Source organism: Hypanus sabinus, chromosome 23 (assembly GCF_030144855.1).
Source record: "Hypanus sabinus isolate sHypSab1 chromosome 23, sHypSab1.hap1, whole genome shotgun sequence".
In the NCBI taxonomy this organism is placed as follows: Eukaryota; Metazoa; Chordata; class Chondrichthyes; order Myliobatiformes; family Dasyatidae; genus Hypanus; species Hypanus sabinus.
The window spans coordinates 8437453-8456398 of record NC_082728.1 but is presented as its reverse complement, the minus strand read 5'-3'; the positions used below and the strand labels follow the sequence as shown (position 1 = coordinate 8456398).

Genomic DNA, 18946 nt, shown 5'->3' with positions numbered 1-18946 from the left:
ACAGTGAGCTGTTTACTGTTTACTTGTGCTGCACTTTACTACGTGTGTTTTGAATTATATTTGATTAACTTATTTACAGTAAAATATTTTTGGTTTATGTGCTGTGTGGGTGCACCATGATCTGGAGGAAGGTTGTTTCATTTGATTGTCAAATTAACAGCTCAGTCTGTGTCCACAAGTAAAGAGCTCATGGTATTGGAAGAAGGCTGCTAACAAAGACTGAAAATTCTTCCCACACAGAAAACAAAGTTGGAATAAATGGATCTTTTTTTCTCCCAGATTAGATGGATATAACTGGTGGAGACTAGTTTGTCTGTCAGTTATTTACTATTTAAATTAAAACCTGAAAGAAGGAGACAAAATGTAATGTACTGCAGCTTGTCAATGGCAGGGAAGTGGGTAAAAGAGCAAGTTACAATGAGAATGTTCTGACTCTACAATGGGATACATATTGAATGAATGGGTGAAAACTTTGCAAATGGGATTTGTTGTTGGAAAGTGTGATGTCATGGATTTCAGTACAAGGAATCAAAAGGGCAGATTATTATCTAAATGGAAAAAGATCGCTGATCATTGAAGTATGGAGGGATCTTGGTGTTCATGTACATGAATCACAAGAAGTTAGTAGGCCAATGGAGAGAAATGAAAATAGGCCAGAAGGCATTTTAACCTTTATTGCAAAGATAAATATGAAGTTTTGTTACAATTGTATGGGTATTTCTGAGGCCACCCCTGGAATATTGCACACACGGATTTGGTCTCCTTATTTAAGGAAGGATATAGTAACATTGGAGGCAGAATTTCACCAGATCAGCTTCTGGGATGAAAGGATTGTCATTTCAAAACAGGCTAAATAGGTGGTGTGATGTATTCTTTGCAGTTTAGAAGACTTCATGATTTTATTGAAATGTACAAGATCCTAAGGAGGCTGATGCAGCATCAATAACTCTAGGAGACCGGAAGTGAACGATAGGCTTTTATTAACAGCGAAAAAGGGAGCACGACCATGTTGAGGACTGAGGGGGGAGCAGTGCCCCAATCACCTTTATACAGGGGTCTGTGGGAGAAGCCACAGGAGCAGTCAGCAGAAGGGTGTGTCCAGGCAGGTATACATAGTTTACCACAGAGGCATAGCAAGATACAGTAGATGTTGTGTTTTTCTTCACAAGTGTGGCAATTGTAAATAAAGAATAGAATATTTAAAACTGAAATACATGACAACAGACCCAAACAGTTCCCAAACACCACCACTTTCCTCCATCTGGCAGAACTGGTCCTCAGTCCTAATAATTTCTCCTTCAGCCTCTCCCACTTCCTCCACATCAAAAGTGTAGCTATGTGCACTTGCATGGGTCCCAGCTATGCCTGCCTTTTTGTTAGCTACGTGGAACAGTCCATGTTCCAAGCCTACGCCGATATCGCTCCCCAGTTCTTCCTACGCTATATTGGTGCTGCTTCCTGCACTCATGCTGAGCTCATTGACTTCATCAACTTTACCTTCAACTTCCAGCCTGTCCTCAAATTTATCTGGTCCATTTCCAAAACCTTCCTCCACTTTCTTGATCTCCCTGTTTGTCTCCAGAGATAGAAACAGTCTACCTCCAGTCTACCTACTGATATCTTCTATAAACTGGCTGATTCTCACAACTATCCTCTTTCCATTCTGTCACTTGTTAAAAATGTCATTCCCTTTTCTCAGTTCCTCCGTCTCCGCCACATCTGCTCTCAGAATGGGGTTTTTCATTCCAGAACCAATGAGATGTCCACCTTCTTCAATGATAGGGACTTCCCTTCCTCCATCATCAATGCTGCCCTCACCAATGTCTCTTTCATTTTGTGCACATCTGCCTCACACCATCCTCCCACTACCCCACCAGTGATAGGGTTCCTCTCGTCCACCCCTACCATTCCACCAGCAACCACGTCCAGCACATAATTCTCTAACTTCCACCATCTCCAACGGTATCCCACTACCAAGCATATCTTTCCTCTTTTCCCCCCACACCCCCCACTTACCACAGGGATCGCTCCCTACGTGACTCCCTTGTCCACTTGTCTCTCCCCACTGATCTTCTTCGTGGTACTTACCCTTGCAAGCAGAACAAGTGGCACACTTACCTCTACTTCCTCCCACACTACCAATCAGGGCCCCAAACAGTCCTTCCAGATTTGATGACACTTTGCCGAGCACCAGCAAAAGCAGGCTCTCCTGGTAGCCACTCATTTCAATTCTAATTCCCATTACCATTCCAACATGTCAGTCCATGGCTTCCTCTACTGCCTCTGTGAGGCCACTCAGGTTGGAAGAGCAACACCTTATATTCCTTCTAGGTAGCCTCCAACCTGATGGCATAAACATTGATTTCTTAAGCTGCCAGTAGTTGCCCTTCACCATTCTCCATTCCTGTTCCCCTCTCTCACCTTATCTCCTTACCTGCTCAATACCTCCCTCTGATGCTCCACCCCCTTCCCTTTCTTCCACAGTCTTCTATCCTCTCCTATCAAAATACCCCTCCTCCAGTCCTTTATCTCTTTCACCAATCAACTTCCCAGCTCTTTATTTCACCCCTCCCCCTCCTCAGTTTCTCCTACCAATTGCCACCTTCTACTTCTTCCTCCCTTCCCACCAGCTTCTCACTCTGAATTTTCCCCCTCCTTTCCAGTCCTGAAGAAGGATCTCAGCCTGAAATGTCGACTGTTCACTCTTTTCCATAGATGCTGCCTGGTCTGCTGAGTTCCTCCAGCATTTTGCGTGTGTTGCTTTGATCTCCAGCATTGCAGATTTTCTCATCTTTGAAATACATAGATTTTTTTTCCTCACCCACACCCCAGAGAATTGTGGAAGTCAGATAATTATAAATATTGGAAGATCAGGAACTTGCCTTACACTCAATGAAGGTCATGAAATCACCCAACAAAGAGGTCATTAATAGTTCAACTTGTTTCTCTGCTTCATTCAAAAAAGAAATGACTCAATTTGTACCAGGTACAACATGCAAAAATAGAATGACATATTAGATTCTTCAAAATTGCAGAGTAAAATAAAGAAATCTAAACTACTTGAAACTTTAATGCATTTATTATAAACTGCAATTAGAGATTTCACTATCAGCTGCAAGATGAAATGAATTTAATATTACACATCAACAGCTGCAATTCATCCAGTCTATTTTTTGAACATGCCATTTATATACAGAAAAAAAGCATTCAATCTTTCCATGAGGATTTACAGTTGGTTACCTTAAGGTAAATGCTTTACAAAATGGACATTTTGCTATTTTTAAACAGTAATTGTCTTTTAATTTCCCTTAGTTTCCTTGCACCAATGCAAATGCTACTTGGTTGTAGTTAGGATCCATTTTATAGAGGGTCTGTTTTCACTTCTGCACTGTTATCTCTATTGTCTCCTAAGAATTAATCCCTTTTATCTGCCATTTCTCATCTGCATACTGTTCTTTGCTGACATCATCAGCATATTCAATACTAGGTTTCAAATCTGCTCTATTTCACCACACAGAATCTTAACCCAAAAGGTCAACAATTCTATTTTCCACCTCACAGATCCTCACCCACCCATGGAGTTTCTACAGCAGTTTGTTCTCTCTTCACCACTCCCTGACTTTGATGGTCTTATCACACAACTGTGGGAGCTTGCACAGGAAGGGCTTTTTGCAGGTTTCCTTGTGCTGGCTTAGTCTGCTCAGCACAATATCTTGGGCTTTTTGAACATTAATTTCTTTAACTTCTGGTTATTTCTTTCCCACCCCTGCTCTCTTTTTCCATTCCACATTCTGGCTCCCCTCTCACCGCTTCTCTTCTCCTCACCTGCCTATCACTACCCACTAGTGCATCACCTCCTTCCTTTCTCCCATGGTCTATTGTCCCCTTCAATCAGATTCCTTCTTCTTCAGCCCTTTACCATCTCCTTCTATCACCTCCCAGCTTCTCACTTCATCCCCCTTCCCCACTTAACTTCTTTGCCCCTCATCTGGCTCCACCTGTCACCTGCTACCAACCCAAATTCCTTCACTTCCCCCATCTTTCTATTCTGGCTTTTTTCTTTCCAGTTCTGATGGAGAGTCTCTGCCTGAAACTGACTGTTTATTGCCCTCCATAGATGCTGTCTGACCCAATGAGTTCCTTCAGCATTTTGTGTGTGTTACTCTGGATTTCTGGCATCTGCAGGAACTCTTATGTTATGTTGCCAGATAGGAGCTTCACAGAAATCCAGTGCAGGCATACTACTGTTCTAATATGGCTTTTCAAGCATGCTTCAATTTCTAGGTCATTATCTTTTAATACACATTTTTAAGAACATCAAACTCAACCACTGTTATGGTATCACTGGCAGGATTTCCAGGTAATTTCAGTATGAGGATTTATAAAGTCAAGGGCTCATACTGCAGAGAGACAGGCAATTACACCTCCCCTCCCCCATCAAGTATTCATTTGTTTCGTTTTCCCCATATTTCCATGAACCATCCAGATTCTATCAGTCATCTGTACAAAAGGCGTCATTTACAGTGGCCAATTTGCATATCTACCTGCATGTCTTGAGGACATGGAGGAAATTGGTGCACCTGGAGAAAACTCATGCAGTGATACAGAGCAAAAACTACACAGACACCAAAGGAGACCTTGACTGAAGCTGGATCTACAGAACTGTGAGGTAGTAGCTCTACCAGTTGCATTATTTTGCTGCCTATTTAGTCAATACCATGGTGCAAAGAACGTAGTTACACCAGTGAAAGTATTGCTTTCTGCCTGGACATTAAACCAACATACCATCGGCTCTCTTAGACTAACGTAAAATTCTCTGTTTTGAAGAAACACTGAGGTGTTGCCAATATTTATTGCAGCGCAATAGCGTAGCAGCCAGCACAAAGCTTTATAATGCCAACGACTGGGGCTTAGTTCCTGCAGCTGCTGATACAGACTATGTATGTTCTCCCCATGACTACACAGGTTTCTTCTGGATGCACTGATTTCCTCTCACATTCCAAAAAATGTATGGGTTAGTAAGTTGTGGGCATACCATGTTGGCACTGGAAGCATAGTGGCACTTCTGAGCTGTCCCCAACATATCCTTGGACTGTGTTGGTTGTTGACACAAATGACATGTCTCACTGTATGTTTCAATGTACACAGAGCATAGAACAGTTCAGCACAAAAACAGGCCCTTTGGCACATAATGATGTGCATATCCAATTAAATTAATAATCAAATGGGCGACCTAACTAATTCCCTCTGCCTGCATAAGTTTCCTCACATTCATGTGCCTATCAAAACATCTCATCTCTAATGTTTCTGTCTCAACCACTGCTCCAGGCAGCATATTCCAGGCACCGACCACTCTCTGCGTAAATAATTTCCCTTCACCTTAAATGCGTGCCCTCTGGTATTAGTCATTTTAGCCCTGGGAGAAATATACTGTCTATATACTCCATCTATGCCTCTCATAATCTCATAAACCACTATCAGATCTCCCAGCCTCCACCCAAGTTTGTCCAACCTCTCATAGCACATGCCTCCTAATCCAGACTACATCTGGGAAACCTCTTCGGCACCCTCTCCAAAGCCTCCCTATAATGGGGTTACCAGAAACTGTGTGCAGTACTCCAGACGAGGCCTAACTGGACATTTATGAATTTGCGGCAAAATTTCTGACTTTTGAATTCAGTGTCTTGACTAATGAAGACAAGCATGACATATGCCTTCTTAATCATACTGTCAACCTCTGAAGCCATTTTCAGGGAGCTATGAACTTGGATCCCAAGATCCCTCTCTGTTCATCAACATTGTTAAGGGTTTTGCCTTTAACAGTGTAGTATGTCTTTACTTTTGACCTAGCAAAGTGCAACACATCACATTTGTTAGTGTTAAATTCCATCTGCCATTTCTCTGCCCATATCTGCAGCTGATCTATATCCTGAAGTATTATTTGCCAGTCTTCTGCTCTAACAACACCAATCTTCGTATCATATGCAAACTTGATGATGATGGCTGGTTCTTCGCTTGCAAAGGTCAGGTGGGAATTCCATCACTGCAGGACTTCTCATCCCGCCTGGGCTGCATAGATTTACGGTGAGGATCGATGTATTCGGACCGATTCCACTCTTTAGGCCAGTGGACATTCCACAATAGCGCAGCAAGCTGTGGTGAGCACAAGGTTGTAGGTTGAGCACTGAGTTTTCCTTCGAGACAGACTGCCTGGCGAGGTTAACGAGTCCCATCTACCTGGCTTTGGATTTGGCATTGTCTTTCTTCTAGGCTGGCTGACAACCAAGGCTAATGAGCCAAGGCTGCTCGCCCAGTTATACCACTGGACACTCAGTCGCACCATGACATAGCAAATTCAGTAAGAACAGGATGCCACATGAATGCATTGTTATGGTTACAGTAGGGTAGGAGAAGCCATATACGAGTGACCTCCTGCATGGCAAGCCAAACAGCGGTCCTGCGGCGATCACTACACCTGGAAAGGAGAGGCTATGCAGACGCTTCACATTCCTTAAGTGAGCAGGATGTCAATTCCAGAACTCACCCATTTGCAAACTCACCTACCCACTTATGTATAAATGATCTGGATGAAAATGTAGATATCACAAAAAGCAGAGGTGCCAATACAGATGCCTGTGGAACCCTACTAATCACAGACCTCCAGCTAGAGTAAGTCCCTTCAACCACCACCCTGTGCCTTCTATGGGCAAGCCACTGCTGAATTCATACAACCAATTCACCATGGATCCCATGCATTTTAATCTTCTGCATGAGCCTCCCATGAGGGGCCTTGCAAAAAGCCTTTCTAAAATCCACATAAACAACATGCACAACTCTACCTTCATCACTTGCCCTCGGCAGCTCATGAAAAAGCTGAATTGTTAGTAAGATTTGACTTGCCCTGCACAAAGCTATGCTGGCTCTCCCATGGTGTTGCAAATGCTCATAAATTCTATCCCCAAGGACTCTCTCCAGTAATTTCACTATGACTGATGTAAGATTCACTAGTCTATACTTCCCAGGATAATCCCCGGTTCCCTTATTGAATAAGGGAACGACATTAGCTACTCACCAGTCCTCTAGATCCTCGCTTGTGGCTAGAGGGGATATGAAGATATTGGTCAAGGCCACACCATTGTCTTCTCTTGCCTCTCTCAATAATCTGGGCTACATCCCATCAGGTCCTGAAGGGCTAATCAACCATAATGCTCTTTAAGAGACCCAACATAACCTCCTTCTTTTCTTCTAAATAGTCTACATATTAATCCGCTCAGCACTGATCTCCCTATCCTCCACATCCTTTTCTTTGATACTGATGTAAAGAACTGACATAAAGGACCTCACTCACATCTTCTACATCCAAACAATGTTTCTCCCTTAATCTTTGAGTGGTTCTATTTTCTACCTAATTACCCTCTTGCTCTTGATGAAGTATGTAAAGAATGCTTTAATCCCACTTGCCAAGGACTTTTCAGGGGCCTTCCTGACTTTCCTAATTCCCTTCTTGAGTTCTTTTCTGGCTTCTTTATAATCCTCAAGGGCTCTGTTTGATTCTAGCTTCTGAAGCTTTACATACTTTCCCTTTTCCTTCTTGACTAAATTCATCACTTCTCTCGACATCTAAGGTTCTTTTACATTGCTATTCTTGTCCTTCCTTCTGAATGGAACATACCTATCCTGTGCTCTGTTCAGTTAGTCTTTAAAGACCCTCCATGTGTTGAACAAGGTCTTGTCCTAAAACAGCTGTTCTCAATTAACAATTAATTAATTAGGCAGTTAACAATTAGTTAATTGTTCTCAATTAGTTCCTGCCTAATGCTATTGTAATTTGCCCTGCTCCAATTTAATACCCTTCCAAAAGGTCCATACTTATCCTTATCTACAGCTATATTAAAACTTGTGTTCACTGTTCCCTTACTGATCACCCACTGAAAGAACATCTTAAGTGTATCCATACAATTAAAATCTATCATTCCAAAAAGCATTTGGGTAAAACATTTCTGCACCTTTTCCAAAGGCTGAATATCTTCTCTAAAGTATGGCATCCAGAACTGGACACAGTAGTTTAGTTGTAATTGAAAGTGTTTTATAAAGATTAACTTAATCTTTCTTACTCTTGTTCTCTATGCTTCTGCTTGCAATGCACCTGATTCCTGTATGATTTTCGTATCAGTTTCTTAACCCGTCTGTCCATTTGCAACAAACTTTGCAAGAGTTGCAAGAGAGATCCCAGATCTCTCTGATCCTATGTCCCATTCTCGTTCTTTCCTACCAGGAAATAGTAATTCATATTTCTCATCACTGAATTTAATATACAATGTATCCACTCATTCAAATCTCAAATTTCATGACATCTGCAAATTTAGAAATTGTGCCTGCCCATACAAATCCAAATCAGTTATATAAACCAAGGAAAGGAATGGCCTTAATAAGGACCACGAGGGAACTCCACTGTAAATTTCACTCCAGTTTACTATACAATCTTTCAATATTGCAGTACAACTCTGATAATCCATGATCCAATTATTCAGAAATCCACATGGATCAGCATCCGGCTCACCATCAAAAATTCTAATTGTAGACCATTTGGCTCTGGAGAAAGAAAGAAATGAGGAAAAATGGACAGATGCAGATGCTCAACTTGATGCTGTTTATAGAACATTGCTGACTGCTTATACTGTAATTCAAAGATGATGTTTGCCACACCCATCCATTTGTGAACTCCCAGTTCCCATGTTACCTTTCACCAAACAACCAGCAAAAGGTCCTCTCCCAATTTGCCTTTGCTATACACCTCCACTCTTCAGCAATACAGTTACAAACATTTTCCATGCTTGTAAGATCACCTCTGCAGGAAAACATTGGTGATGAAATTTGCCATGGCCTCAGTTTGGTATCATAGCCCTTGGCCTTTGAGGAAAAGAATATTTGAAGATCAATACTTTAAAGTTAGCACTAAATTTGTGGCAGGCTGAGCAACATCCCTCTGTATACTTTGGTGATGAAGCAACGTGGTAACCCAGGGCAGGTATCTCAAAACATAGGAGCAAGGACTCATGAGAATCCTTTACCTGTAACTGCACTAAATTGAAAAGACACATCTGAAATGCATTATGCCGCTGCAGCCTTGTCAACATAGGATATACTAAAGTTGTGAAAGGAAAGCTCTTGTGAAAAGAATTTAACTACATCTCCTGCCCCATCTGTGGCTGAGACTGTTAACCCCACACTAACCTGATCAGCCACATTAGAGTCCACAGAAACGGTCGGGAATAAAGTCATGCTCAACTCTAAAGGACTGCTTTACTGAAATGAAGTGAAGAGACACTTAAAACTACTTCAACATCTGTGATACCTTTTGGAATGTCTTTTTCCCCCTATCACTCATCAACCTTTCATTTGTGAAGAATTTCATGACAGGAGAGATGTTTAAAAATATGATTTTAGAGCTTCCTGTTATCTTTCATTTTAGAAGCCAGAGATTTGTTAAGGGCTCTTGATTCTAATGGTGGTTTCTTTGAAGTATTTTTCAAAAGATAATATAATCCTTATAATAATGTTATCACTAAATACCAACTCTTTACGGAATGGCACTGGGGATTATAAATTTCATAACTAAATATAATTGCAGTGAGGCAGTGGAGCTATTCTGTATACAAGAAAGCCACTTCTGTTTTTTTAAACAAAACTCAGAACATACCAAAAGTTAAAAAAAACTATTGATGCTAGAAATCTGAAAGGAAAACAGAAAATGCTCAAAACACTTGGCAAGCCAGTTTGCATCTGTGGAATGACAAAGCAGTTGATGTTAAGGCCTGGCCGCTTTGTTAGAACTGAGAAAGAAAGAAAACAAAGTTAGAGGTAAGTTGCAGAGACAAAGGGAGAGATATGGATAGGGAAATGGGAGTAACTCTGATAGGGTGAGGCCAGGGATGTTAAGGAAATGTGACACTGAACTGGAAAAAAAAACAAATTTGTTTATTTGCTCCTGTCAGCAATGCATGAGTGATTAATATGCCCACAAAGGATTGACATGGACTATTATAACACTGGACAGTCAATGGTCATCAAAACCCAGAGATTAAATTACAGACTATAAATATCCCCAGTAAAACTATGTTTTATGTGCTTTGTGTGTTATGTGAGTGCAACGGCATTTTGTTACACACACACACATACATTGATTATGGAATTATTTCCATTCAAACTGTTGACTGTGAATTGTAGCACCTTAAATTATCGCTTGGTCCCAGTGTGAAGAATCTCCGAGGAAGTAGATATAGTACTATGTTTGTGTTAAGTGCAGAGCAGATTATAGAAAACCAGTCCCATGTGACTCCAAATGGAGTAAATTGAGGCCATCTTTCACCATTATGTTAGATTATTTGGCATTAAGAAAGAATTTTTAAAAATCTTTCTGAAAGTAGATGTTTCTGTGTGAAGACTTAAAATAATTAACAGAGTAATAATTAATAACAGTCAGAAACTCTGTCTTTTCTTACCAGCATTTTATGTGTCATTGAGCAGCCAGTTTTTATTTCAAAACAATACAAAATCAAACTTCATGGCTGCATTGTTTCAACTGCAACATTATTTGAATGAACCTTGGTAATGTGTATTGGTGAAGGAAATGATAAGCCTTTGGTTAAACATACAGTATAATCTTTTTGACTATTTTGGTTAGTCTTACTTAAAAGAAACAACCTTAGCTGAACACAAATGTTCAGTAAGATTTACAATAGCCTTCAGCAGTTACGAGCCAGCATTTCAGAAGATATTTCGCTTTCAATCTGTTCGACAATTTGCACACATTTATGCATTGATGTGTGTAATTTAGCAACTTAAATTTCACAGCAGACATTGCAATTATGTTCAAGAATTTACAATGTTACAGCAGTCTATTTTTTTGTTGCAGCAGCTTTGTTATTTTTTGAAGTATTGCCATTCTGTTAAAATACTTACAGTGTGTTCAAAGAAGAATTGTGTAAAAAAAAGTTAATGCCCTGATACTTATAACATGTCCTTTCTCCCTGTGGTTATAAGACTGTACAACTCCTCTTTAAGTACACCTGTATAAGTATACAGTTTCATTGCACATATTCGTGTTTTGCATTATTACTTTTTAATACACATTTTGTATTCTTTTTGTACCTCAGTGCTTACATTTTGTATTTTAAAGCATATATTTCTAACTGATCAACTTTGCAGCAATAATTTCCTTCGGGTGAATAAAGTTTTATCTTATCTTATAAAATGTCTGTAACAATCAATGCTACAGTGACCAACAGCGACAAACATTACCAGTTTTTGATGCTTGGAGAATGCCTTTAAATACAATTTTCAACATTTAAAAAAAATATTATTTCTCAATATTGGGTGGCGGGGTGGAGATACATCTCTCCCAAAGGAGGTGCAAGGCACTCTTTCCCTCTGCTAGCCTGCAGGTCACCCTTGGGCAAGGTATAGCACCTGCTTTGCCCCCCTAATCAGGGTCACGTGAAGCCATAGGAGCAGATGGTGGATGGTCATATGAGCAGATGGTGCATATCAAAAGTCCTGGTTATGTGATCACTGACACCAGGCAGACAATCTCAGAAGAGTATTGATAGTGGCTGGGGTAAAGATGCTGTCCAGAAAAAGGCAATGGCAACCACTTCTGTTGAATTATTGGCCAGGAACAATCATGCTCACGAGACCATGATCATCTACATCATATAATATGGCACATAATGATGATGATTTGTCAATAAACCTGAACAGGCATCTAATTTTGTGCTAACCAATTTAAAGACAAATACTTACTCCCTATACCATTGGCTTTGGTTTAATTTTTATACTGCACTGATCATACAATACACAGAATCAAGCCTAGAAAGTTTTCAGCTCCTACAACAGTAGAAATTAATTCTGTGTGTCACATTATTTTATCAGTTATTCTGGCTTCCTCTACACTTTTCAACTTACTTGGCATATGTCATATGTTGTGTGATAGGTCTACAACTGCCATTCAATTTTCTTCCCATGATGACCTTACATTTCACAAATTCCTTCACAAAAACTTATTTACCAACATTGACAAAGGTCTCAGAGCAACTCCATTCATTGTATTTTATACTTTGCTGTGCAAACACAATCAATTTAGTCATATAAAAGATCTGACATCACCATAGAGAGAATCAAGATTTCTCCCTGTGCTCTGGTCAATACTTAAACCTCAGTCAACATTTCCATTAATCAGTCAATCACTTCGTTGGTGTGTATAAAATGGCTCCCCTGTTTACACACAAGATTTTTTGTAATTCCTCAGATTTATTTCAAAAGTTTCCCACGCAGCCATGTCTGACATAATGAGATATATCTTTGCATTAAATCATCTCCAACCATTTCTTCAACTAATCAACTGGTCATTGTTGGGACAAGACACTTCAAGCATGCTCCTTCATGATCCTCAGGTTTCCTGTGTAACGGCTTTGCCAAGTTGCTTTAAGCAGGTCTTCCATTTTACAAGCCTATCTTAGTCACCTTCTTTTGTGCTTGAAAATTTCTGGAAAAAATGCTACCTAATGCTAGACCAAAACAGCCATTCCAAGGACAAAACTGGGCATCAGAAAGTGCCAACACCAAAATACCATGTATGTTTTTGCACTTAGATGTGGCCAACATGGAAAGTCTTAATAATATGTTTTCAATGTCATAAGACCACAGTAATGTTACATGTTTTCCATTGTAACTAGATAGTAAGAAACAGCATTTTTAAAAATTAAATGTCAAATTATCTCATTTCAATCAAACAAAAACTGGTGGGTGATAATACAGATCATGAAGTTACAGTGAATGATTATTGTAATAGATGTATTATATTTTACAGGTATTATTTTAAATGTTTTATTGGCTATTGGTAGATCTGCGGGCCTTCATAGGAAGATTCAAGGCCAACATTATCGCCCTATTCAATGAAAGCGATGATATGAAATTAAGGAGGCAAAAATGTCACCCCTGACACTGAGCCGTAACTTATATATTTATTATAAACAAAATTTTCCAGCTTCCAACAGTATTTTTGTTCCACTGCCTTACAGTCATTCAAAGTTTAAGCAGCTGGGCCTAATCCATAGGACAAGCAAAAATAACATTATTTTAAAAATTACTGTATTTAAATTCAATTTCACACCACTACAGATGAAATGAATCAAATGTTAGAGTTGGGCTGAAGGGAAGGTAATATTACAGAAATGTGAACTGGCTACTCTACACTGTCAGTGTTGCATTCAAAGTTCAACCCAAGGATATTCCAAACACCAAACAACCAATTTTGTAGGTTTCAGTTTTACTCAGTGAGATGATAGAGCCCTCTGATATATGACCAGTCAGCAGTGAATTTTGTTAACATGTTCTCAAAATGTGAAACAGAAACCAATAAAGATGAATAAGGAAAAAGAAGTGTAAATCCTACTGATGATAGACAGGAATATACTTCAAAAAATTTGCTTCCATTATAGTGTCTTTTTCCTTGGATACTTATTGTTGTCCACTAATACTGTCTTTCCACTGACACTATCACCTCTTGTATCCTTGTATCCACCTTTTCAAACATCTTCCCATTTGTTCTCACTACCCCGCCCTCATTTTCTGCTATTATGATGGTGTATCCTCTGGTAGAACAGAGATGCAGAGGAATTTTTTTAGCCAGAGGGTGGTGAATCTGTAGAATTCATTGTGCTGATGATTGTGGAGGACAAGTCATTGGGTTGATTGGTTCTTGATGTTAGGGAATCAAATGTTAAGGAAGAAAGTAGGAGAATGGGATTGAGAAGGAAATAAATCAGCCATTATTGAACAGTGGAGCAGACTTGATAGGCCAAATGGCTTGACTTTACTCCTATATCTTATGATATTTTCTTGATTTTCCACACCCCTTCTAGTGGAGAAATTCTTTGTTTTCTTCCCAAGGATTTTGTTCAAGTTCAAGGATGTATTGCTTCCAGTCTGGTGTTAGAAGTTCTGAGGTCATTGTGGGAACTGCAGTCTTTATCACAGATGGGGCAAGAAGTGGCTAGCAGGACAGATAGATGGCTAACTGGTGAGGTGGCATGGCCACTCTGCCTTTATGCTGGGTTTCTGAGTGCTCCCGGGAGGTGGACTCAAGATTCTCCATACAATCCCAAATTCTCCTTCTCCACTTTGAGTGGTCCTAGGTCATGGAATTATAAGAGTCAGTGGAGACTTCGCTTTTTTTATGGAAGCTTTGAGCAGAACTTTGAATGTTTTCTTCTATCTGCTTGTTAATCTTTCCCTATAAATAATGACAAACAGGGTGACTTTCACAATCCAGGATGCATTGCACAAGAAAGTATTGAGCCCGAGGTCTTGGAGCTTATTGATTAGTTTGAGGGGATGATGGTATTGAATGCTGAGTTGTACTTGATAAAGAGCATCCTGATGTATGTATCTTTACTGTCCAGATGTTCTAGAGTTGAGTGAAGAACCAATGAGATGGCATCTGCTGTGGACCAATTGCTCCGGCAGCTAGATTGGAGCAGATCTAAGTTGCTTCTCAAGTAGGAGTTGGTATGTTTCATAACCAACCTCTAAAACCACTATATCACTGTGGATGTAAGTGCTACTGGACGATAGTCTCTGAGGCAGGCTACCATGGCATACATCAGTGATAATAAACCTGATTCTGATCCTAATATATTTCCCACAGTGAACCATTCACCATCATCATTGAAATCCTTCAATATTCTTTCTTAGATCTTAATACTTTTATTGAGTGGGTGCTCAAATTGCCTTTGAAATTATCCCAGGTTGCCTTATGTTTTTGCAACAGCTTTATCATCTTACAGTGAACCTTCTTGGGATGAGTGTATGTATGGCTCATCGATATTTCCAAAATTTGAATCCCAAACAAAATCAGACTGGAAATTTAAGATCCTTGCAGCAGGTTTTTAAAAATTTAAATGATAGCTAAGGGATACAAAAACAAAATCATCTGATTAACATGGTAAGTTTCAATGCAAACTTTCGGCTGATTACAGTGTGAATGGACAATGATAAACAGAATAGCAGCTGATGTTATGATGCTCCTCACCAGCCCATCATCTCCCTCTGATTCCCCTCCATCTTACCTTTCTTCCATAGTCCACTGTCCTCACCTGCCAGAATCCTTCATCTCAACCCTTTACCTCTTCCACCTATCACCTTCCCACTACTTACAGTACTTCATCCTCCCCCTCCCTCACGTGCCAGTTTGTACTCCTTCCCCTCCCCCACCTTCTTATTCTGGCTTTTGCCCCTTTCTTTCCAGTCCTGAGGTAGGGTCTTGGCCCAAAACATTGACTGATTATTCCCCATCCATAGTAGCTGCATGACTTGCTGTGCTCCTTCAGCAGTTGTGAGTGTTAGTATTAATGAAAATAATTTACAATGAGAAATTCTGTACAGCACAAATAGAAAACTGGCACAAATTATCAAAGGATTGAATGTTTAACCTTTCTGTGGCCTGAATGGTTGAAAACATTATTTTAAGTGCATGTGCAAAACTATCTTGATATGACCTACTGATTATTAAATAAAATTTAAATGCTGCTGATTTATTTAGGATAACTAATACTGATGACTTTTGGTCATCACTTGGTGATTTTACTTTTATATTCATCCTCCAGAGCTCTGGAACTACAAGATATTTAATCTGCTTTTTTTTTCTATTATTGAAGACTGTTGGAACTAACAGGGAGTTAGTAAAGCTTCCTTAAGATCATTAATCAGTTTAGCAACTGAGGTGAACTTTTGTTTGTAATTAGATTTCTAACCAAATGCATGTTTCGAAGAACAGTCTTAAATGAGAAAGGAACTATTCACCCAGCCTGTGCCAAGCTTGGTTATGATCTGTTTGGAATGTGATATTTTCCATGGATCCTATGACTGCTTTACAACATATGGTACCGACATGCAGGCCACATGATACACTCATGGATAAAAATAACTTTTAGAAGACCTCTGACCTTGTAAAATCTTGGATGTTCAAAGATTTTCCAACATGTATTAAATAAATGTCAACCCAGGAAAGTAACATATGGTGCAAATGCTGCATTTGCATATACTCATGTCAGGCAGCATTCTGCCTGCTACTGTGAATACAAGGTGCTCTAAAAATAAATTAACGTGCAATTTACATAAATGCTAATCTAATTCTCCTAAGTGTCATATGAAAAAAAGTCTAACGTGAGAAGAAAGGATTCAAAGTCTGCAACAGTTGAAGCCACTATCTCTTTAGAAATAATCAACCATAATCAGTTTAATTTTTCTAAAGTGAGTATTTAATTTCAAGTTTGGGAATGGCAGATTTTTAATACTTTATTAAATAGGCAAAGCTCCATGTTGCTTGCATATGTCAGCTGCAAAGGTCTAGAAAACTGTCTTCCTTGTTGCTTGTAAACATTTAAACACATTTTCCACTCTCAGCACAAGAATTCTGGGTCTAAACATAGATTGGTTATGTTATTTATTTATATATAGAATAGATGGTCAGAGGATACATTTCAATGATATACTGTAAATGGTTCTGAAATTTTGAAATCCTATGAGAGATTACTATGGCAAAGAGTAAACAATCAACTCTTTGATTGAAATACATTGCATAAAAAAAGAATTATTAAAATGCTGTGCACTAAAAGAAAATAAAACACCAGTTAACATATATGACTAACACACTGATTAGTTCTTTACCATTAAGCACATGCTGATGGGCTCAATCATTCCATGACTTCCACTGGAAGGCAGCCAAATCAAGGCAATATTGTGTCCTTTTCCACACTTAAAAATGGTAATAGTTACTTATTTAGGACAGATTTACATCTTAACTGATCGACTTATGTTTATAATACATAGGAAGGACTTAATTAACCAATCCACTTCCACAAGCATTCTGTGAAACACTGGATTGACTCAAGTACCTCTTGGTTTGTTTGCTTTACTAAACTCACCACTCTCTTTGGCAGAGTAAACTTTTGCTAATCAAATTCCAAAAATAGTTCCCACTATCACTCCTGTCATCTACAATTCCCTTGTGCTCATTTAATATGCTCAATTATTGGGATTTACGATTACGATTTTGTATGCAGTATAGTTTAGTTTGATTTAATTATTTCTGTAAATAGATTTATCAATTCTCCTTTCAAAACAATAGTTTAATTCTCTCCAACATCCCCTTTATAAATTGAAATAACAATCCCAGATTCATCATCTTTGTTGCAATAGAACTAAAAGTCTTGTTGGTCTTCCCAAAATCCTGATAGTACCAAAGATAATCTGCCACCTTTAACAATGAACTCTCGTGACTGGAGGAGATGCCATAATGAGAATGAAAAAAGTAATGCTGTCAACACGCAGAAAACTTGCAGATGCATTGCAAGTTGTCATCACATACTCATCTTTACAGATTAAGTTGAAATTAATGTGTTCAGGCGAGAAATCATGTCAAGTGATAGCTCCTGAAACTCCTGCCCCAAGACATCAAGTTTAAACTGCAGCATGCAAGAACGAGGAGAAGGAATTATGCAAGGCAATTGAAATAAATTATTCTTCTTTCAGAGGGCAGGCTGAGCCCAGAGCAGGGATCTGTTCTGGGCTCAGCTATCCACTATATACATCAGAGATGTGGATGTAAGCATTAAATGGAATGAAAAACAAGAGAAAATCTGCACATGCTGGATGGAACGCCAGTCAGAAACGTCGACTGTGCTCTTTTCCATGGATAGTGCCTGGCCTGCTGAGTTCCTCCGGCATTTTATGTATGCTAATTAAATGGAATGGGACCAAGTTTGCCGACAATGCAAAACTGCCCATGAGGAATAATGAGAAGAATATAAAGAGATTCCAACTTATTTCCGATAAGTTGGGTGAATGGGCAAATGACCAGCAGATGCACTTTATTGGATTGCCCCATTACAGGAAGGATGTGGAGACTGTGGAAAGGATACAGAAGAGGGTTACCAGGATGCTGCCTGGATTAGATGGTGTGATCAAGAAGGAAAGTTTGCACAAATTTGGATTGTTCTCCAGAGAGCATCAGAAGACCTAAAATTATGAGAGACATAGATAAGTCAGACAATCAGAATCTTTTCCCTGGGTAGAAATATCAAACACCAGAGGATGAGAGACAAGATTTTTAAAAAAATATATACACATGTGGAGTGATAGGTGCCTGGAATGGGTTATCAAAAGCAGTGTTGAAACCAGGACTTCAAGATGCTATCAGATAGACACATGAATGTGAAGGGAATGGAGAGATATATAAATGGGCATCAAGATCAGTACAATATGATGGGCTGAATGGCTGTTTAGTGCTGTACTGTTCTATGTTCTGAATGTGAGGTGATTCCCTTTGGCTCTAAAAGCAGAAAGATCACTATCTGATTGATGACACATTGGGAAAAGGCAAAGTCCAATGAGACCTGGATGTCCTGGTACATTGGTTGCTGAAAGCATGCATTCAGGTACAGCAAGGAGTAGGAAAGCAAATGATAAGTTGGCTTTCATTGATTGGGTATTTGTGTACAGGAGCAAGGGCATCTTGCTGCAGCTGCACAATTCCTCAGCAAAACTCCTACAGGAGTTTTCTTTCCCCCCCCCCCCCCCCACTCCTCTGGTCTCCTTATTTTACTGAGGATTGCTAGATTGATTCTGTGATGATCAGGTTGAATACATGGTGAGAATGGGTCACTTAGGCCTCTAGTTACTGGTATACAGAGGAATAAGGAAGAACTCCCACTGAATCCTATTAAATTCTGAAAGAACTTGACAGACTGGATACAGCAAAGATCTTCCTAATGGCTTGAAAGTGGCATTAAACCTTCAAGCTGTACAGTATGTCTTTTAGAATTAAGATCAGGACACATTTCTTCACTCAGCAGGCCGTAAGGATGTGTAGTTCCACAAGACCATA

The 18946-nt window shown here is 39.4% G+C and overlaps 1 protein-coding gene across 1 annotated transcript in view; it reads right to left on the bottom strand.

Moving 5' to 3' along the window:
- The window catches only part of pitpnc1a (phosphatidylinositol transfer protein cytoplasmic 1a), a 298049-nt gene that overhangs the window by 155688 nt on the left and 123415 nt on the right, over nucleotides 1-18946 (bottom strand). The window lies entirely within an intron of this gene.